Source organism: Salvelinus sp. IW2-2015, unplaced genomic scaffold (assembly GCF_002910315.2).
Source record: "Salvelinus sp. IW2-2015 unplaced genomic scaffold, ASM291031v2 Un_scaffold4441, whole genome shotgun sequence".
NCBI lineage: Eukaryota > Metazoa > Chordata > Actinopteri > Salmoniformes > Salmonidae > Salvelinus > Salvelinus sp. IW2-2015.
The window spans coordinates 70,276-76,372 of NW_019945711.1; positions in this window are offsets into that span (position 1 = coordinate 70,276).

The window sequence follows — 6,097 nt, forward strand, 5'->3', positions numbered from 1 at the left end:
CTCTCCCCCTCGGTCTTCTCCCCCACTTTCTCACCAGTCTCTCCCCCACTTCTCACCGTCTTTCTCGCCTCGTCTCCCCCCACTTCTCACCCATCTCTCCCCCACTTCTCACCCGTCTCTCCTTCTCTGGCTCTACTTGCTGTATTATATCTATTCTCTGACATAATATTCTTTAGAATCACACACACAGTATCTTAACTTCAATGTCTGGCGTGGTTTCTCCCTGACCAGCGAGTACCTCAGACCGACCTACCTGTCTGCTACAACAGAGTAGCAGCCTAAGGCACAGTGAGCAAGGGCGTGACTGGGACAAGTCCTGCCACCTGCAACTGGGTCTGAATGCTAACTAGGCTAGATCAGGACTAACCTCATTCTAAACTGRGTTAGTAAGATCTGAAAGATTTTTATTTTATTTTTTTATATGTCTTGATTGCCTATATGTCTTCACACCCCAGTTAATACTTGGTGGGAGCAACTTTGGCAGCCATTACAGCTGTGAATAATTTTCTAACCAACTTTGCACAACTCGTAAGGCAACATATGGCCATTGTTTTTCTCAAAATGGTTCAAACCCAGTAAATTTGTTCGGGGAATCATTGATGGACAGCAATATTCAAATCTTATCTATGATTTTCAAGCAAATTGAAGTTAGGAGTGAGACTAGAGCACTCAGGAACACAACACCTCTTGGAAAGCCATTACGTTTTGTGTGTCTGTCTATAATAGCATGAACATGTATGTTATTGTCTGGCTGAAAAATACAACTCTATCCCAGGGTTAGGTTTTCAGAAGACAGAGGTGGGTTTTCCATAACTTCTTACCTGGGCTTTGCTTCCTAAATATTTCGTTTTGATCCTGACAAACAAAAAACATTTTTTTTTTTAAGTAAGAAAGTCACACTGATTATTTTTCACAAACATTTAATGGGTCTAGAAAACAACAAACAACATTTCAGTACACAGTTCCTTGTGTCTTCAGAGGTTATGAAGACAGTGGAATTAGTGCAGCCATTGAACACAGTGGGAGAGGTGTGTCATAGTAATTAAGGCAATGAGGGATGGAAAAAGTGTTAAACTGTTTTTTTTTAAACGAAATGTTTCACAGCATGTCAAGATGTTAAATACATGGGCCAATTAATTACATAACCTAATGTCAACATCATTAGATAAAATAAAATACATCATGTTAATATCATCAAGTTATTGTGTGTAAGGGTGCCGTCTTTCGAATGGGATGTTAAACGGGTATCCTGACTCTCTGATGTCACTAAAGATCCCATGGCACTTGTTGTGAGAGTAGGGGTGTAAACCCCGGTGTTCTGGCTAAATTCCCAAACTGTCCCTCATACCATCACGGTCACCTAATCATCCCCAGTTTACAATTGGCTCATTCATTCCCCCTCCTCTCCCCTGTAACTGTTCCCCAGGTCGCTGCTGTAAATGAGAACGTGTTCTCAGTCAACTTACCTGGTAAAATTACGGTAAAATAACAGTAAAATAAATAAATAAAATAAAAATGTGTAACTGTATCTCCTACATAAAAAGACTGACACCTAGTGGTTTGAATATTGACTGAGCTCAACCAAATGAACATATTTTACCCACAGCTTATTAACCTACAATGCATATAGATAGATATATTTTAATTTATTTATGCTTTATTTAACTAGGGCAAGTCAGTTAAGAACAAATTCTTATTTACAATGACGGCCTAACCCCCGGGCCAAACCCGAACGACTCTGGGCCAATTGTGCGCCGCCCTACGGGACTACCAATCACGGCCGGATGTGATACAGCCTGGATTCAAACCAGGGACTGTAGTGACACTGAGATGCAGTGCCTTAGAGCGCTGCGTCACTCGGGAGCCCATGTCATGTTTCCCATGTTGATTATGTTCATTCTACACTTGAACCACAAGAAGAGATTACATTAAATCAAACCCCAAAAAGGTATTAAATGCAACAATAATTAGATAATTATTAACATGATGTATTTTATTTAATCATGATGACATTAGATGATGTAATTAATCGGCCCATGTACTCAGCATCTTGCTTGACATGCTGTAAAACATATATATATTTTTTTTTAAACAGTTTAACACTTTTTCCATCCCTCATTGCCTTAATTACTATGACACACCTCTCCAAATGGCTGCACTAATTCCACTGTCTGTCAAAACAGACCTGGAAAAAGGCACTGTGTGCTGAAACTTTGTTTGCTAGACCCATTAAATGCTTAAGAGCATAAGAGCATTGGAAACATTTGTAAAGTATTGTGTTGGCAGCATCATGTTATGGGTATGCTTTGCACTGACAAGGGACTGGGGAAGTTTGTTAGGATCAAAGTTACAGGAAATACACGCTTCGGTCTTTTGAAAACCGAACCCTGGGATAGTTTGGTGTAGAGTCAGTAGTATCTTATTCAACATGATTCACAGCTGTAATCGCTGCCAAAAGGTGCTTCTACCAAGTATGAACTCTGGCTGTGTGTACATTCACCATTTTTTAAACATTTCTTAGTAATTTTCAATTAAAAATGTAGGTTGTGTAGATCGATAGGAAAAACATCCAATGTAATCTCTTCAGATGTAATCTCTTCAGATGTAATGTTAAGGCAGTAACATGTGAAGACCGTGGCTATGTAGACGTTCTCACCCAGGACATCATAATATGTAGACATTACATGTGACCATGCTGCCATCTCGGGTCCATAACCTGGTACTTCACCCATCTAGAGTCCATAGCCTGGTACTTCACCCATCTAGAGTCCATAGCCTGGTACTTCACCCATCTAGAGTCCATAGCCTGGTTACTTCCCCATCTAGGTCCATAGCCTGTAATTTCACCCATCTTATGGTCCAACCTGGTATCACCTCAGGCAGCCATACATTACATCTAGGAGTCCATAGCCTGGTACTTCACCCATCTAGGAGTTCCATAGCCTGGTACCTCACCCATCTAGAGTCCATAGCCTGGTACCTCACACCACTACGTCCATAGCCTTACCGTCCCCATTAATCAACCTGGTACCTCACCATCTAGAGTCCATAGGCCTTCGGTACCTCACCCACTGAGGTCCATAGCCTGTATTCCATCTCTAGGGTCCATAGCCTCGTACCTCACCCCATCTAGAGTCCATAGCCGGTCCCATCTGAGTCACCGATTCACCCATCTTAGATAACCATGCCTGTATTATTCACCCATCTAGAGTCCATAGCTGGTACTTCACCCATCTGAAGTCCATAGCCTTTGGTACTTCACCCATTCTAGAGTCCATAGCCTGGTATCCATCTAGGGTCCATAGCCTGGTATCCATCTAGGGTCCATAGCCTGGTACACTAGACAGAAATCCATCTACTTCTTAATTGACTGTAGAAAAGTAGTCAGTAATTCAGACGTCGCTGTGTAATCGAGCACATAATCCTCTGTGTGGAGTTGTGAAATGCACTGTAAATAAAATTTGACTTGACGCTGTGTGTGTGTGTGTGTTGAAGGGTCTCAGTATAAATATGTATGCATAGATCAATAGGCATTAAAAAGGTCAATGCCAGGCGATGAGGGATCGCTCAGTAAATACACTGTAATTCATTATGAAGGCTTATGGACACACACACACAGTCAAGGACGGGGGCACACACACAAGTTTCAGTCTTCTATCCTCGTGGGGACCTACAATTAAATTCCATTCAAAATCCTATTCTCTCTAAGCCATACACCTAACTCAAAACACTAACACCTTACCCTAACCCCTAAGCTTAGAAGAGCCTTTGTCCTCAATGGGGACGTGGGAGAATTTCCCTAGTTTTACTACATATATCCTTTTGTGGACTTCCGGGGATTTCAGGTCCCCACAGGGATAGGAGAACCAACACACACACACACACACACACACACACACACACACACACACACAGGTCATCTTTATGATACCATAATGACACACTCGCGATCGACTGTGACAACGGAAACGTCTCCATCAGACTAATTAACACCACAGAGGGGTGATCCAAGATGGCTGCCAATGAGCCAGCCACTTGGCACCAGCAGTCGCACAATAATTAGTCTCTTCCTGGAAACTGGTAACCAGGGTTAGTTTCCTGTAAGAGCCATAATGGGGGGAAAACCATTAAAAAAAAACAGCCTACAGGAAGGAGTATGACTCTTAAAAAAAAAAAAAAAAGTATCTTGAGAAAAAACTTGTGCAAAAGTTTAGCAACCGCAGCACTTTTTGAAAAGGCTGACAAAATAAGTGTTTTGCTATGTATACGAATCCATAATGTACCATGTATCGAAAGCCCTTTATCATTTGAAAACTGTCAAAAAGTACGGTCGGTTGTCCCTATATATATATATATATATATTCAATGGCTGAAGGGGCTCTCGCCCTTCGGGAAGTCTTGTCACTACCAGCAGTAATAATATGCATTTTCTTTTTCAGTGTTTGCAGAGTAGACATTCGAACATTTGTGCGTTCCACAGGTTATTGTGACAGACAGTTGGGAGCTCTCCTGAGGTAAAGTGGCGCCCCAAGTTTTCTCCTAAAGAACTGAGTAACTCGGGAGGCCGACTGTCAGSCGCCTCGTACACGGCTGAACGAAAGGAGAGAAACATTCATTCTTCATCGCTGGCAAGAGCTGCTTTTACAGCAGACGGACTCATCTGACACATCATTAACCATAGAGGACATCCGTGTGTGTGTGTGTGTGTGTCTCAGAGAGAGAGAGAGATGTATTCAGAAAGTGTGTGTGTGTGAGAGTGAGAGAAAGAAAGAAAGAGTGTGTGTGAGCGAGAGCCAGTAGAAGTGAACACATTTTCTCATTGTGATTATTCCTCAACATGCATCTTCTACTACTAATTTGATCATAGATAAGACTATGGAGACTAACTGGAAAACTAACTAGACTCATTAGAACTAACTAGAACTAACTAAACCAACTAAAAAACGAACTAGAAAAACAATGATTCTGTCCTCTGGTTGCGAGGGTTACTAAAACAGCTGTACTCTGGTTGCGAGGGTTACTAAAACAGCAGTACTCTGGTTGACAGGGTCACTAAAACAGCCCAGAGTACAGCTGTTTTATCCCGCAACCATCAGTGTTTGAACTTCACGAAAGTACAGCTGTTTTAGACGCAAAACCAAGTACAACCGTAGTAACCACGTAAGCCGAGTACACTGTTTAAGTAACCCTGTCAACCAGAAGTACTAGCTGTTTTAGGTAACCCTGTCAACCAAGAGTACATGCTGTTTTAGGACCCAACCAGGTAACCCTGTCAACCAGAGTACAGCTGTTTAGTAACCCGTAGTCAACCAGATACAGCTGTTTTAGTAACCCTGTCAACAGAGTACAGCTGTTTTAGTAACCCTGCAACCAGAGTAACAGCTGTTTTAGTGACCCCTGTTCAACCAGAGTACAGCTGTTTAGTAACCCTGCAACCAGAGAACAAGCTGTTTTAGTAACCTGTCAACCAAGAGTAACGCTGTTTTAGTAACCCCGTCAACCAGAGTACAGCTGTTTTAGTAACCCTGTCAACCAGAGTACAGCTGTTTTTAGGTAACCCCTGTCAACAGAGTACAGCTGTTTTAGAACCCTGTCAACCAGAGTACAGCTGTTTTAGTGACCCTGTCAACCAGAGTACAGCTGTTTTAGTAACCTCTGTCAACCAGAGTACAGCTGTTTTAGTAACCTGTCAACCCAGAGTACAGCTGTTTTAGTAACCTGTCACCCAGAGTACAGCTGTTTTAGTAAACCTTGCAACCAGAGTACAGCTGTTTTAGTAACCCTGTCAACCAGAGTACAGCTGTTTTAGTAACCCTGTCAACCAGAGTAACAGCTGTTTTAGTAACCCTGTCATCAGCGAGTACAGCTGTTTTAGTGACCCCTGTCAACCAGAGTACAGCTGTTTTAGTAACCAGCTGTCTACAACCAGAGTACAGCTGTTTTTAGTGTACCCTGTCAACCAGAGTACAGTGTTTTTAGTGACCCTGTCAACCAGAGTACAGCTGTTTTAGTAACCCTTCAAAACCAGAGTACAGCTGTTTTAGTGACCCTGTCAACCAGAGTACAGCTTTTTTAGTGACCCTGTCAACCAGATACT